At 35.7% G+C, this 17,776-nt stretch overlaps 1 pseudogene across 1 annotated transcript in view; it reads left to right on the top strand.

The window, feature by feature from the left end:
• The first annotated feature begins 898 nt into the window (after positions 1–898).
• The window catches only part of LOC143228013 (glutamate receptor ionotropic, delta-1-like), a 29,114-nt pseudogene continuing 12,236 nt past the window's right edge, over positions 899–17,776 (top strand). Inside the window, exons 1-3 of the transcript XR_013015148.1 lie at positions 899–994; positions 7,939–8,095; positions 16,513–16,690. The product of XR_013015148.1 is annotated as a glutamate receptor ionotropic, delta-1-like (transcript). The remainder of the gene's footprint in view (positions 995–7,938; positions 8,096–16,512; positions 16,691–17,776) is intronic.

Raw genomic sequence — 17,776 nt, 5'->3', positions numbered from 1 at the left:
CAAAGATACATTTAAACTCATGTTAAAAAACATTTTATATAAAAAAATCAAGTCTCAACGAACAGCAAAACAATTATAAATGTGAGTTGAAAAATATTTTATTCATATAAAATATCTAAGCCTATAGAATAAACGTTAAAATGAGTCTTAAATTTCAAGAAAAATTCATACGCGTTTTCTTAGAGCAAAGCCACAATCGAGCTATATGCTCTGTCCACCAAGGGGAATCGAATCACTGATTTTAACGTTGTAACTTCGAAGACTTACAGTTGCCCCACCGGCATAATCAAGTTAAGAACACTGTAGTACTTTAGTGTATACATTCCACTCCGTATAGTACTTTAGTGTATACATTCCACTCCGTATTCCAATGTCGATAAGACATACATATGACCACTTATTTATGTTGTCGGTCTAGCGTAGGCTAGCAGTTAGGGCGTTCGACTCGTAAGCTGCAACTTCGGAATAGAAGCCCTCTGCCTAAAATGACGGCCCGGGCACTCGACTCGAAATTTAATGGTCGCGGTTTTGAATTCCCGTACATGCTGGCCCTTTCAGCCGTGAGGGCGTTATAACGTGACAGTAAATCCCACAATTCATTGGTAAAAGAGTAGCCCAAGAGTTGGCGGTGGGTGGTGATGACTAGCTATCATCCCCCTAGTCTTACACTGCTAAAGTAGGAACGGCTAGAACAGACAGCTCTCGTGTAGCTTTGTGCAAAATTCAAAAAAAAAATTATCCTATTTCGATCAGTTTTTGGATTTCCGTATTTCTATTAAACAAGACAAGTAAAGGAAAACTCACAATCCATCTGAAAGAGAGTTACCACTCGTTATCTTCGGTGGTTAGGGACATTCTGGTGGTGTATGTCTTTCAACAAACCAGCTAATATTTCTATTACAGGTATGAACTTTACAGACCTCCTGATGGTAAGTGGGGATCACCGCTATCCAATGGATCTTGGAATGGCATGATAGGAATGGTCCATAGACAGGTAAGACATGACTCTCTTCTTTTTTTTTTAAATAGGAAAAATATTGAAATAGGCTTAGACCGAAAGCTATGATAACAAAATAGGCGTAGGTGATTCGTTTTGAGTATCGCGCAAAGCTACACGAGGGCTATCTGCGCTAGCCGTCCCTAATTTAGTAGTGTAAGACTAGATGGAAGGCAGCCAGTTATCACCACCCACCGTCAACTCTTGACTACTCTTTTACCCACGAATAGTGGGATTCACCGTCAAATTATAACGCCCCCACGGCTGGGAGGGCGAGCATGTTTGGTTTGATGGGGATTCGAACACGCAACCAAGATTACGAGTGGAGAGCTTTAACCATCTGGGCACGCCGGGCCTGATTCGTTGGAATAACTCAATGGGCTTATAGATAAATTAATTTATGTTTTAGTAGTTTCAAACAAGAATTAAAAGTAGTATTTAAACTGAAACTGAAACTGGGTGTAATAATAATTCAAATTTAGAAATTGATTAGATGTCAATATGTATCACATTCATGATACTTGCCAATGAGATTCATATTCACAGTTTTCTTTCTTCGTCCATGTTACTACTTCGTCCAATATATTAACGTGAATATATTTTAATATACGAACAATAACACAATTCATAATTACGGTGATTACAAATAATGACTCATACGTAAAAAGTTTTACAAACTTACAAAAAACACTGCGTCTTATATCTGATCTAGAACTTCCTTTATGTCGTATCGAGGATTCACGAAGAGTGAATTAATTACAACGTGATATAGATACAATTCACTTGATAGGGAGCTAGCTAGCTCTTCGCTGATTACACGCGAGTTTTTCACAGCTGAAGTTATATAATGTATTCGTAAAAATAACACTAATGTCCGACGTTAATCCACCGAAGTTAAACAGTTTATAATGTTCAAAATCTATAAACATTTCTGGTCAAATATCTAAAGTTCCAGATTAATAATTGTTATCACGGTTATAATTTAAGATTTATGGCCTTCTAACTGCAACAAACCACTAATACATACTGTCTCTTGGCGCGTCGCATTGGTTAATATTTATAAATGTGAGAGGACAGAGAACGTTTAAGAAAAGAAAATCGATAGAAGTGTTTTTATACATTAGTTTGGTTTGGTGACCAAGAGTGTCTTTTTGTTAGCCTGAAGATGACCTAAGAAGGTCGAAACGTTGTTCTGTGATTTATTTTAATTAAAGTTTTAATACCCATACCAGCCGTTTTTGAAATACATTTTTATACCCCAGTTTGGTTTGGTAACCAGAATCGTCTTTTCATAACTTACTGATCTTTCATGTTGAGGAAAAGATAGCTTAAAGAAGGTGTTTACGGAATCCTTATAAGAATCTTACAGTGAAAAGTGTTTGTGAGACTCTACATCTTAAATATCACAAGAGCCAATAATATCCTTATGAGAATCTTACAGTGAAAAGTGCTTGTGAGACTCTCCATCTTAAATATCACAAGAGCCAATAATATCCTTATGAGAATCTTACAGTGAAAAGTGCTTGTGAGACTCTCCATCTTAAATATCACAAGAACCAATAATATCCTTATGAGAATCTTACAGTGAAAAATATTTGTGAGACTCTCCATCGTAAATATCACAAGAGCCAATAATATCCTTATGAGAATCTTACAGTGAAAAGTGCTTGTGAGACCCTCCATCTTAAATATCACAAGAGCCAATAATATCCTTATGAGAATCTTACAGTGAAAAGTGCTTGTGAGACCCTCCATCTTAAATATCACAAGAGCCAATAATATCCTTACGAGAATCTTACACTGAACAATACTTATGAGACCCTCCATCTTAAATATCACAAGAGCCAATAATATCCTTACGAGAATCTTACACTGAACAATACTTATGAGACCCTCCATCGCAAATATCACAAGAGCCAATAATATCCTTATGAGAATCTTACAGTGAAAAGTGCTTGTGAGACCCTCCATCTTAAATATCACAAGAGCCAATAATATCCTTACGAGAATCTTACACTGAACAATACTTATGAGTCCCTCCATCGCAAATATCACAAGAGCCAATAATATCCTTACGAGAATCTTACACTGAACAATACTTATGAGACCCTCCATCTTAAATATCACAAGAGCCAATAATATTCCTGTGAATCCAATGTTTTTGTCCCTTTACTGCACTTTAAGATCGTCGATTTGTTATAATGGTAGAGGTCAAGTCCAATTTTCGATGAAATAAAAGTAACTTAGGAGCTGGCGGTTGGCGTTTTTAACCATCTAGACTATCATTTTATACAAAAACCTTTCGTGAGACACACGAATTGTTAGATTCCGATTTTGTGACTTGCCTTATTTATTTTCCTTTCGTAATTACCCATGTTTATACTGTTCATATGTGTTTCTCCATCTGAAGAAGATTAGGTGCTCCTTGCCTTGCTTCATATGATTAGCTATTTGAGTTGGAAAACGAAAAACTAAATTTTGGTGAAAATAATTTTGTGTTAAAGAAATTTAAATAATAGGAGGACCGAACCATTTACGCTTTAGTAGAACCATCAAATTGAGACACCTTTTCACGTCAAATACAACATTTGTTCGAGAATACTGAGGACACCATTCAAAATGCTACTTAGAAGTAAGAAAAATACGTCAAGACGATGGAAGGATATAAAACAGTCCTCGTGTTGCCATAACAATAAAACGTTTTTGAAGGATTCTTCTATAACTGACATTTTAAAACAAACTTCCAACAAAGAAAACACAGTTTACAGCGTGGTTTTCTGTGTAGTTTGCTTTGTGGGAACCTCTGCATCTGGAAATTTGAGCGTCCACTTTGAACACGCAAGAAGGACCATCTCAGTCACACAGAATGTATGCGGCGAAAACGTTTACTATTGTAGCAACTATACCAGAAGAATATATATTGCTCTACACATACATATCGACACCGAAATATAACATTCAAAACAGAAACATTTGAGGTGGAAAAATATATTCTATGATTCCACACATTAACGTGTGATAAATGAGTTTAAGAATTTTATTTTCAACAACCACGAAACACTAATTAAGTTGGGTCTTCTATTCATAAACAAAACTCATCAGTCACTCACTGTTGGCTATATTTAATCTATTCAGAAGTACACACACACACACATATATACATATATATATATACTCGTACCCTTAAGTTCAATAAAGACTTTAAATGCTCTATAAGTTACTAAGTAATTGTTCTGTGAAAAATTATCCACCCAGCTTCGATTACAGTTGACTTTCGTATTCGTATTGACTATTCGTAATCGAGTTTTTATGTTTTAAAAATACTTGTTTTAGCCCAAAACATTGCTGAAGGACATTAAAAATAAAACCAATATTGATTTTAGATGTTGTTTTTTACTTTTATTTGCATCCTTTACTTTTCCAAGTATTCTACCTTAAACTGACTGTGTTCAGCAGACATTTGATCGTTTTAATGACTAAAATATTTCGGCAACCTGTGAACTGCCATTTCAGTTTTTGGATTTTATTTACTTGTTTTAACGCAAAGTTGCGCAATAATGGCCGTCGGAGAATAATCTGCGTGTTTTTTCTTATAGAAAAACCACATCGGGCTATCTGTTGAGCTCACCGAGGGGAATCGAACCGCTTATTTTAGCTTTGTAAATCCGTAGACGTACCACTGCACTAGCGGGGTACAAGCATAATCTAACTTATTAGATTTAGATAACCACTAATAACGTACGGTAGATAACACAAAATTGAATTTTCAAATGTTGACATACCCGTATGAAAAACAGGATGAGAAAAGAACTGATGAAAACTTTTCTTCCCTATGTTCGAATAAAGCGTTCACCATGTAAACTCAACATTATGTTCTGAAAAATAAAACATTGCTCGATACATTACTTGATGGTAATGGCGACCGCTAATGGTCAGTTGAACTTCAGTAAAAATACGAAGCCAGTACTGGAAGTCGATTGACGTTCAGATTTCGTTAGCATCTAAATTATTATCAAATTTCAGTTTCAATTACTCGAGTTTACTAAACAAACAGATTGTCTGTTGTAAAAGTACACTCACATTTAGGATAAATCATCATGTACCACACACACCAACCCAAAACCACGACGGTAATAACCAGGATGTATTGGGCCATCTCTGCAAAGTTTGTTAATCTCGAACTAAAATACAAGTTCTTTGATTGAATCAGGTCTAGCGTCACTGGGGAAAAACGGATATAAAAAGTCTCTGATTAAAAAAATAAATCAAAATACCATACATAATAATTACGAGTCGCTCAAACGTAAAAGGTTTTAATGCTTTAACAATAATAATACCAATAATTACTTATATATTTATAATTAAATTAAATCAACAAAAATAATAAACTTCATATAGAAAACCTTATATCAAATATTAAAACTTTTTAGGCTTATCTTAACGTTTTCATTATGTCCCGCAGTTCCCTCTATTTAACAAACTGTAACATTACAAGTTTGTTTTGATAACAGCCATAACGAAGAAGCAAGATATTAAATGTAATATGTCTCGAAAAATATCTGTTTAAAACACATAAAATAATAAAATAAAATATGTTTGTTTTAGGCATTTCAGTAAAATAGTGCGTTAATTTGGTGTCTACTACAAATCGTATTCGGGTTCATGCTTTAAACCAATGTTTTTAATAACAACAGCTTTAATCATAAAAATAAATATATAGTGGTTAGGAAAATAATACAGTTACTCTGCAATGTGTAAACAAGGCGCAGCTACCACTACGCAATAGGATAGAGTGTCGTTTTCCCAAAAGAATGTGGACTCCTTTTCATTGACTTTGTTGTCAAACTTTCATTGTCAAAGTTAAAGTTAAAGTGATGTACATGAAATCAAACGTTTGTTTTTCAAAGGAAAACATTAGAAGAGTGAAACTTTTAAAGTTGTTTAGAATATCGGTGTGGTAGTTCGATTTCCCCAGCTGCTTCTCTGGGTGTAAGGAGCAGTTTGGACTTTGCTAATTTGGAATGTTTCGTATTTATTCTCGAAATATATAGAAACGTTAAATTAATTTTCGATCTTACTTTCGACAGTAGGCGTTTTGCCTTTACCTTTCAAGGAAGTATTAATGTCAATCGATCGAAAGAGTCTACTACCAGTTGACATATTGATTATGATTAGTTACCTAATTTTCATGTTAGGCCTACAAGTATTTATCTGTTTTTTAAAAATATATTATTATTTATCACTCGTTTTGGCATAATCAAGTAACACGATCCTCATGTATGAAATAAAAATAAAAAATAGATAGTTTTTAAGCGTTGTTTAGAGACCACGACCTTTCAAACTTTGTAACTACTCTATTTGTATCTATAATTGGGGAATTTTCAATAATTCCAAAATTACTTTGAAAGGAAGTAAGCGTTAATACAAGCATGTGATATTTACTCTTTTATTGCAACCAACTTCGGTAAAATACGTTAGTCTCTATTTTGTTTTACCAACAAAAATCGCTATGAACTGGTATATCTACTAGATATACCAGTTAATATGTTAGTTAACATATTACTGTCGCGAGATCATTTTTCAAACTACCCGTTCCTTTCCTTCCAATGTCCCCCGCTGGTGCAGCGGTAAGTATAGGGATTTACAACGCTAAAATCAGGAGTTCGATTCCCCTCGGTGGACTCACCAGATAGCCCAATGTAACTTTGCTTTAAGAAAATACACACACTTTTCTTTCAAAAATAAAGCTTGCACTTAAGCCTTATTTCAGGGTCGTTTCGCTGAATGGTCTCATTCTGAGACACCGATTTTTCTGTTTACTTTGATTGGTTATAACCCTTGATCGAACTCAACATGGCCTGGCATGGCCAGGTGAGTTAAAGTGTTCGACTCGTAACCTAATGGGCGCGGGTTCAAATCCCCGTCGAACCAAACATGCTCGTTCTTTCAACCATGAGAGCGTTATAATGGTACGGCCAATCCCACTATTCGTTATTAAAAGAGTAGCCCAAGAGTTGGCGATGGGTGGTGATGACTAGCTGCCTTCCCTCTAGTTCTACACTGCTAATTTAGGGACGGCTAGCGCAGATAGCCGTCGCGTAGCTTCGCCAATCACGGCACTGCAGTAAACTCTCTAACTTCAGATTTTAAAACATTTTTAACAAACTTTTAATCGCTCAAACTACCACAAAACATTCCAACGAAAGAAACTAAAGTATATGAGAATTTCGTATTGCTCACCATCTATAGTTAAGGGTCCAATACACAAGTTTAAACGTATTTCATTACATTTAACATAGAGTTCTGAAATAAATTGAAATTGTTTCAAATAACTCATAATTTTGGGTTACTTCTGTTTAAAAAATAAGCTGTTGTTGTTTATTAAGCACAAAGCCAAAAAAAGTTTATCTGCGTCCTGCCCACCACGGCTATCGAAAATCGCTTTCTATCGGTATAAGTCCGCATATATTCTGCTGTGCCACTAGGGAGCATTTTAGAAATAAATACAAAGTTTATTTGCATATTAATACAGAACTTCTGAATTTAGAATTAAAAACTGATATTCTTGTTCCGTTGATCTAAAAGGTTTTTGGCATCATGTATAATTCTATTTAAAATATAATATAAACCATTTTGATTTCTGATAATTGGCTTATGTACTTCGAATAAACCCTAGAACAGATATAAAATGTTTTGTTTTTGAAATAAAGGGGGTATTTTTCTTCATATACTGATTCTTTACCTATTTAAAACTTCTTAATGATATTTTCATGTATATACACCTCAACTTCAAAGTACGGCTCAAATAACGTTTGAAAATGTGTTGGATTGAATATATAGGAGTAATTTACATGAAAAAATAAAGTAAATTATTTCTCTAAGAAATATCACACGAGTTTTACAAAAGCTAAGACATTTTATTCCGTTTACCATAACTGTAGGAAGTTGACATTGCCATGGGTGGAATGACGATTTCCTTGAAAAGAAACCGCCGTTGACTTTAGCTTTGCTTACTGCTTTGATCGAACAACGTTCATTACTCGTGCCCCGTCGGAAATGAGTCGAGCATGGGTGATTGTCCTTCCATTTCAGTGGAATGTAAGTAACTTTTCATGTTAACCACGTTTCAGACGGTGAAAAGTAGGTGTTCTATTGATATCACGAAATGTCTCGTCTACATTTCAGTTTGTTTGTTTGTATTTAAACACAAAGCTACCCAATGGGCTTTCCGGGCTCTGCCTACCACGGGTATCGAAACTCGGTTTCCAACGTTGTAAGTCTGCTGTGGCATTTTATATGTTGTGAACATTTTGAATTATTAGCTACACTCCAGTAACATATAACATATAACGTTGTAAGTCTGCTGTGGCATTTTATATGTTGTGAACATTTTGAATTATTAGCTACACTCCAGTAGCATATAACATCTTTAAATATCATCCACGTTTCAATCCCTTGAAGATAATTTTTAAGTATCCGGAAATATCTCCCACATTTTAATCCAGAAGAAACAAATTTCAAATATTTCTAAATATTATTTACAATTTACGACTGGCAGGATTATAATTTTAAATGCATTGATGTGTCTTGTGTACTTCAATGAGTATTATTGTAACATTTTTTTCAATTTTTGGGCGAATTCTTTTGAATTATATGATAAAAATAATCCGAGGTACAGTACACGTAGAGATAACAAATTAATTTATTTCTTTAATAAAAGTTTGGTATAACCAAGTTTGTATGTAGGCCTAATTTCATAAATATATATTTTTAACACAAACTCCAAAAGTGCTGCCGGCTAATATACCATAACGCTTTGCAGTGATTTATAACTAACCTGACTAGCTTAGCTGACAAAAATACTTAAACTTAGTGACTCGATCAACAAATCATTCAGCATGTCAAAGATTAACTGTTTTTGCATTTACATTAAAATCTCACTTCTAAAAATTACTGAAAATTTCTAGTCTTCGTGAATACAATAGGTGTCACTAATTTATGAAAAACTGTCTTATTATTGCTGTTTTTTCGGTTTTTTTACATTTATAAATGATGTGTTTTTATTTTATTTAAAAAACAGGGTAAACCTTTTTTTTTCTGGCCTACACTCTGATTTATTACGAATCAGATTACTTTTATTTTTGAAATCACTGAAGTATAGAATTTATACCTCAGAGATCCATAAGTTTGGACATGATTTGATATATTTACTCAGAAACGTTATACGTCTGTGTAGTTTTTCCCTATACATAAACGAAATACAGAATTTATGATTCAGATATTCAGATCTAATTGTTGTGAGAGCCAGGAATGTTCTTGAGAACAGTGTGCTGGACGGTGAATTCGAGGCTCCGCCTTTGAGGCCGCAGATGCATTATAAAATCAACAGTCAAATCCCGCTATTCGATTAGTATTTCAACAGGCTACGGTGGGTGCCGTTGTCTAAACTGCCTAACTTCTGGTGTATCAGTTCCAAATTAGATACAGCTAGCACAAACAGCCCTTGTAAAGCTTTGCCCGAATTTCCAAAACAATTAGACCATTTATCTGGTTGGCCCTTTATAGGCGACTATAATGTCGTTAACAGAAGTAAAATTTAAATTTTAAAATAACTCAGAAGTATTACTGAAACATTCTGATTAAAAGCACCAAGAAAACATGCTCATGAAAAACAGTGCATAGCAACTAGGAAGTGTAAACTAAATGGTTACAGTGCATCTTCACTGATTAGCAGGCGCGTTGATTCTGGGGGATGGGGATATACACCCCCCTTCATTTTAGGTTGGGGATATGGCGCATACAATTATTCCCCCTACAATTTGGTCCGTTGAATTGTTTTATTGCATCACAGGCCTACAAATTGTGTGTTTGTTCTTGTGATTCTCGTGTTCTTACCAATCGAATTACATAATTAGGCCTAGATGTAGGCTTTTTCAGTAGCCGAAATGTACATCTTTAATATAGACGTGCTTCTAAGCTTTTCGATCTAAGCGATAGTTCGTAAGTATCAGTCAGTAGGCCTAAGTATACATGCAAGTATCGTGGCAACAAGATTACTCTGTGACTGCATGTTTACAGCTTTCAGGTTCACGTAATCAGAGATTAACAATTTGTAAATTGAACAGTCCATATAAGTGGTTGCAAAAATCATCCCCCCATCGGGTCTAAAAAATCTACGCCCCTGCTGATGAGATAATCATGTTTTAATTTATTCAAATATTAAAAAAGTATAAAGATCGTCCATAATTCACAATAAAAAAAAACGTTTAAGTTAAATTTTCACTCTTGTTAATAAAATAAAACGTTCGACGTTTATGTACCATTCAGAGGCAGTTAACATAACCACACGCATATCACTAAGCCTTCATTAAATCAACAAATTTACTCAAAGCTCGTGCATCCGAACTAAAGCCTCGAGAACGAAATGTGTAGTTTCTTGTAACCACTGAAAGGGTTATTCTAATGATAGTTCTGTTAAACATTTTCAATTTTTAAAGAAAGGTATGTTAAGTTAGTTTGTGACTATACAGAAATCGAATACATTTTTAATACAGTTTTGACTGTTTCAAGAATGCATCTTAGAGACGATTTACAACGTTTGTTATCATTGTGTCAGTGTGATATCACACACTGTACTTGTTATTGTAGGTTTAAATTTGTTTTAAAACCTGTATATTCCAATATTCCTAGAAATTCGAAGGTCTAGATTCTTGAATTGGAGTCATAAAAGTTTAAGTTAAGAACTAAGGCTATCGGATATTTGTTATCGTTTAAAATAAACAGGAAAAACATTAAAACATATGGTCATCTTACGAAACTATAACAGTCACTTTGTCCCATATGTTTAACGTTAGCCGTTCTCATGTTTAATGAACCGTTGAAGATAAACATACGATAAGAAATGGAAACTTAATTCCAGTTGGGTTTATTAATAATAATAATCATAACCGAAATAAAGTAATAAATTTACTATAACCATCCTAAAAAACATCAAATTAAAGAAAAAAAGATATGTTATGATGAGACGAACTGTTTGCTGGATTCGTCAAACCCCGAAACGTCGATTTTGTGTATACAACTGTTCGCTCTCGTTTGTTCTCGTAGACTTTCGAGATAATGGAATAAACGATACTTTCTACCACCAGAGTGGAAAAGTCACAAGAACTCTTCCAACCAAATAAATGTCTAACGGCAGGTGTGGTAATACTGTACTAAACAATAGACACAAATTTTCTCTTACGGGTGGACGATAAATGATACATTATTGGACTTATATAATTTACTAATAGCGATATAACTATTATTATTTTATGTTTACTAAACACGAATACGTTTTTCTTTCATACTTTTGAAATAATAATTATAGTATTAAATGCGACGAGATATTTAAAGGTGACAGACAGAGAAATTAAACAGTGCATGGTGTCGTTCGAATATTACATCGAACAAAATTAGGCTAAATGGCTTTTCCCGCCATTTAATATATGTATATGTTTTTTAACCTTTATGTTAAATTTTCAGCTAAGGAGAAAAATGTATATAATAGTTTTGTAACGTTTATTTTAATTTAATAAATAAATTTAATAAAATACCAAAATATAGAGTTTTTTTTTACTGAATTAGTTACTGTTTCTATTAATGATGCTTTATTATACGTTACTTTTATTAAAACCAAAGTGAATGATCAGTTTTGCGTAAAACGAAATGAGAAACACGATTATTTAGTTGTTAATACTGGATCATTTCTTCAACAAGACAAACCCATACGTGCAGTTCGGTTTGTTTTGAATTTCGCGCAAAGCAACTCGAGGGCTATTTGCAGTATCCGTTCCTAATTTAGCAGTGTAAGACTAGAGGTAAGGCAGCTAGTCATCACCACTCACCGCCAACTTTTGGGCTACTCTTTTACCAAAGAATAGTGGGATTGGCCGTCACATAACGTCTCCACAGCTGAAAGGACGAGCATGTTTGGTGCGACGGGGATTCGAATCCGGGATCCTCAGATTACGAGTTAAGTGCCTTAACCATCTGTCCATGTAGGGCCCGTACATTTCGGATTTCACCTAAATTTGTGTTTTGTGTGCAATTTTGAAATTAAAAAATGCGTTATAAATTTCACAGTCTTGTTTGTAAGATTATAATTTATTAAACTGAATAAGTGAATGATTTCAAATTATATATCATGGTGTGATTCAACAAGAAACTCGAGACTTTTCCTTTAGTTTTTATACACTTCACGTAGTAGATCAGTATCACTTTATCAGTTTGACAGGTGTGTAAAACCTTAGTTTGAAAATAGTTAAACAAAACTAAACAATTGTTTAGTTAATAATTTGTTTTGCTAGCCATACTTATATCACGTGCGTTATTTATTAGTTTTCTGTGTACTAACAGTAAATATTTATAAATTTGTCAATCTAGCCAGTTATTCCCGTTTTAAGACTTCTGTTGGTTGTTCTGTCAGTGTTATAGTCTTATAACAGAACTTAAATGTTGTTATATATACAAATAGAAACAATAACTGATCTAAAGCACTCCTTCTGTCCAAGGTCGTTTTTTGCTGTTATTTTACTGGCTTAAGATTACGTGTAATAAAGTGGCTGTTATTTTACTCACTTTAGACTGTAATTATATACTCTTCAAAAAAAGAAACGCAAAAGGCAAAATTTGAGACATATTGTTAACAAGTTTATTCCGGGTAGTTCTGTATGACATGTGTGAAACTTTGCACATTCACTGCTGAACATCCAAAGTCTCCAAAGGCGAAGTCCATGCTTACTAGTTGACGTTTAACGTCACTCAACGTCAATAACGAGTATGACCCCCGTGAGCATCAATAATTGCTTGGCATCTCCTGCCCATGGAAGCGATGAGATGACGAATCACATCCTGTGGAATGGCTGTCCACTTAGCCTGCAAAGCTGCTGCAAGCTGAGGTAGAGTCTGCGGTTGAGGTTGTCGCCGTCGCAGACGTCGGTCCAACTCGTCCCAAAGATGTTCGATGTGGTTTAAATCTGGTGATCTGGAGGGCCAGGGAAGAACGTTGATGTTGTAGTGTCTCAAGAAGACAGTGGTGAGTCGGGCTGTGTGAGGACGGGCGTTGTCATGTTGAAAAACGTCGTTGACGTTCACCATGATGGGTTGCACATGGGGCCTAAGAATCTCGTCGACGGTTGCATACGGTCTGATCGGAAATCCTATGCACCCCTGGTATGGTTGAGGCAGTAGACGTCGCAGTGGTGGTCCTATGTCGAAGGTGACGTAACCGGATGTAGTGATCTTGTGCGGGCGTGGTCACACGAGGTCTGCCAGATCGTGGACGGTCACAAGTTGATCCATGTTGTTGGTGATGATTCCATAGCCTTGTAATGGTGCTTGGGTGGACATTCACAGCTCTGGCAACATCTGATCGAGATTCGCCTGCTTCAAGCGACCAATGGCGTTGTTGCGTTGTGCTTCAGTCAGTCTTGGCGTAACTGTATTGCGTGTCGGTGTCTTAACACTGAGCTATGGAATCCGAGAATCCGTCACTTTTATAGGGATTTTGCACATGTTGCACTTGCAGAACATGCAGATCTCTCAAACAAATTTATTGGACACGAATGCGTTTTGGCGAAAAAATCCGATGTTTTTCTCCGTTTTCAAAGTGCACAACTTTCATTGTGATTTTGGTCTGACAATCAGTGCCTTAACACGTGTAACATCACATACTCTGAGCTTGTAACGTTATTACATATATTTCTCTTTAAAATAACAAAAATATCCCTTTTGCGTTTCTTTTTTTGAAGGGTATATGTGTTATCTTGTACTTATCTGTTGGTATACTGGTTTAAGACTAATTACGTGTACTCAAGTTGTGCTTGTCTGCTATATTACTGGCTTAAAACTGTAATTGCGTATTTTAATGTTGTGATTGTATGTTATTTTTTTACTTAAGACTGTAATTATGTAGTTTAACGTTGTGCTTGTCTGCTATATTACTGGCTTAAGACTATATAATTAAGTGTTTTAAAGCTGTACTTGTTTGTTATTTTACTGGCTGGAAACTGTAATTATGTGTTTTAACGTTGCATTTGTCTGTTACATTATTGGATTATAAATTGTAATCATATGATCACACCTTTTGTTAATTGTTAACTTCCCACCCGTGTATTGCGAGAACTGTCATCAGAGGGTAACGTGTTTAAACTTTCTGGGGCACAGTTCGTCACAGTGGTGAAAATCAGAATTTTAGAGCTGTGTTCGAATCCATGTGATACCCCAGAACGTTCCCCGCACTTTTAGTTGTGGGTGCGTTATAAGAGTGACAGCCAATCCCTGAGTGTAGATTGTTATTGGTATGATGCTACCGACCGTTTGTTTTTTTTTCTTTGGTCAGTAGCTCAAAATTGGTGACAGTGAGAGGTGACCTTGGTAGTTTCTTCATAAAAAGACAAATACGTAGGTAGCTAAGCCTTACGAAGCTGAGATAACTTGGAATAGCAATCTGATCTGCTGTACGATCTGTGAATCAGTCAAGTTAAAAATGGACTGCTGTTTTAATTTACATTCACTTGATAAATACTTAGTCACACTTTAAATAAATCAATAAATGCGTTTGTTACAAATCAAACTACCGCGTAAAAGCATTTATTTATTCTATCTCGAATAATCGTACGTTAAAAACAAAACCTGCGTAGGCAAACAACACAGTTTTAAATAGGACTTGTTAACAGCAAAACTCATTTAATTCATAGGTTTGTTTTGTTCCTTCGAGGCCCGGCATGGCCAGGTGGGTTAAGGCGTCCGACTCCTAATCTGAGGATCGCGGCTTCAAATCCCCGTTGCACCAAATATATTTGCCCTTTAAGCCGTGTGACGTTACAATGTTACAGTCAATCTTACTATTTGTTGGTAAAATAGTGGCCCAAGACTTGACGGTGGGTGATGATGACTAGCTGCCTTCCCTCTAGTCTTACACCATTAAATTAGGGACGGCTAGGGCAGATAGCCCTCGTGCAGCTTTGCGCGAAATTCAAAAACAAACAAACAATTGTTTTTTCGTTAATTCTACGAACGCCATCTGTTGATTTAATCTTGCAAGAAAGATGAAATGATTTTTTAAATATTACCTTTACGGAAGATTTTTTAGCTTGCGAAGTATTATATTAACAAGTTTCGCTAAAACGGTTTGTTTAAAATATTTTAAACGTTTGCTTGATTAAAGTACAAAGTCACATAACAGGTTATGTGAGCTGCGTTAACCACGAATATTCGACTCTCGGGTTTTAGTATCTTAAGCTTTCGGTTTGGTTTGGTTTGAATTTCGTGCAAAGCTGCTCGAGGGCTATCTGCGCCAGCCGTCCCTAATTAAGCAGTATAAGGCTAGAGGGAAGGCAGCTAGTCATCACCACCCACCGCCAACTCTTGGGTTACACTTTTACCAACGAACAGTGGAATTGATCGTCACATTATAACACTCCCACGGCTGAAAGCATGTTTGGTGTGACGGGAATTCGAACCCGCGACCCTCGGATTACGAGTCGAGTGCCTTAACCACCTTACCATGCCGAACTGGTTAAGCCCTAGATAATACCCATAAGCCAGGGAGTAGGCCTATTTTTTCATTAGAGAAAATAACGGTTAGATTATTAATTGCATAAGTATGTCATTTCTCGGTGACGTTGTTTTCAAGTTATTTCCTATACCAATATTAAATTGCTCTATATTATTTTGTAATATGTTTGACTAATATTTTGTAATTTATTTGGTCATCCCAAATTTAGGATTTCTGACTAGTTCGTGTTCAGTAATATATCATGACTCGAACATTGCATCTTCGGGATCGCAACTTCAAATCTGAAGAAGACATACCAATGTTCTGTGGAAACGTTTATACGTTCCACCATAAATAATGTGTGTATGTGTGTTTTTCATATAGTAAAGCCACATCAGGCTATTTCCTGTGTCCACCGATGGGAATCGAACAACTTATTTTAGCGTTGTAAATGTGATCACTGTCCTACGGGGAACCACCATAAATAAATCAGTTCATTTGTGCTTCCTTGTTCAAGTAGAGTAGAATAACTTGATATTATTACATCTGTTGAACACAGAGTTTGTTATCACTATTTAGTTGAAAAGGTGTACAAGCACATTGCACATTTTCTCTGTCATTTTCCTAATTAAATGTCGAATGATTTGTGTTAAATGAAATATCTAATAGATTTGTAGTAATCCACGTTTAGCATATCCGTGGGTCGAAATGGTAACTTCTCACACCCGAAGCTGACATTTTACCATTTGAGTTCGCATATTAACATTACACCCGTGTCCAGTTATACATTTTGAACAACTCTAACAACCTAGCTACCGCATTCCTCGTCTCTTCTTGGGTGACAAATTATTCTGGAATTATATCCAACCTTAACATGTCCTGGGTTCGAGCCTGGTAACTCTCATATCCCAAGAGTGGACTCTTCCATTTGGGTTAAGGAGTTAAACCATTACTTAACAGGTTACTGTTGTTTTCCTAGGTTTGGTTGGCAATAGGTTTGGCAGTTCTTGTCCAATCTTTCAACCTTATCGTGATACAAAAGTGTATTCACCGATGTCCTTCTCTCCAAGAAGATGGAAACAAAGATAAAGAACCGAACGATAAGCTTGGATACGTAGAAGCTGTGATGTTACTCCTCTCAGCCATTGTCACTCAAGGTATGCTCATCTAGGCCTAGCAAAATTAAACTTTGTGTTTGTGTGTGTATGTATGGAATTTATGTGAATTATTTTACTTTGCCAGAACATACTTTTTTGTACGTCACGTTTGGCTGGCAAGGTTTGTTTTGTTTAGAATTTCGTGTAAAGCTACATGAGAGCTATCTGCGCTAGCCGTCCCTAATTTTAGCAGTGTAAGGCTTGAAGCAAAGCAGCTAGTCATCACCACCCATCGCCAACTCTTGGGCTACTCTTTTACCAACGAATAGTGCGATTGACCGTCACATTATATCGCCCACACGACTGAAAAGATGAGCATGTTTGGTGTGAAGGGGATTCGAACCCACGACTTTCACCAAACATGTTCGCCCTTTCAGCCGTAGAAGCATTATAATGTGACGTTCAATCCCACTATTCTTTCTTAAAAATATAACCCAAGAATTGGCGGTGGATGGTAATGACTAGCTGCCTTCCTTCTAGTCTTACACTGCTAAAATTAGGGACGGCTAGCGCAGATAACCCTCATGTACCTTTGCGCAAAATTCAAGACAAACCAAACAAAGTATGTGATGTTCGCTGTTAACAATAGTAAACTTTTAACCAGAAGACGTATTACAGAGTATATCTAAACTTTGATTTGAAAGGAAAAAAGACTAGACAAACAGACAGAACTCAAAATGACCGAAAACACTGACAGGTACAAGAAACTAAGAGAGAAAAGACTCGTGATTAGTACACCAACCTGATAAAATTCTCTAGCGGCACCAACCGAGAGAAGGTCTAAAAATACCTTGGACAGTAAGGTCAACACCGTTGATGTGTTTGTTTCTACTGAGCTCAGAATTAATTTAGGGTTAGCTGTCCTTAATTTAAAAGTGATAGAGAAGACTGTTGCTTAGTAAATACCACCCACTTCCAATCCTTGAATTGACTGTTACACTATAACGCCCTCACGGCCGAAAAGAAAGAAAGAGTTTGTTTGATTCGAATTCGAAGTTTGAGAGTCGATCGTTGTAGCTTCGAGGCCATAACAAATCTACCATATAAATACTTTTATCGTTGCATAAGGTGAGGAGATGAAATAAA

Source organism: Tachypleus tridentatus, chromosome 10 (assembly GCF_004210375.1).
Source record: "Tachypleus tridentatus isolate NWPU-2018 chromosome 10, ASM421037v1, whole genome shotgun sequence".
Classification (NCBI taxonomy): domain Eukaryota; kingdom Metazoa; phylum Arthropoda; class Merostomata; order Xiphosura; family Limulidae; genus Tachypleus; species Tachypleus tridentatus.
Note: the sequence above shows the minus strand (reverse complement) of the source record. Positions and strands in the feature narration are given on the sequence as shown.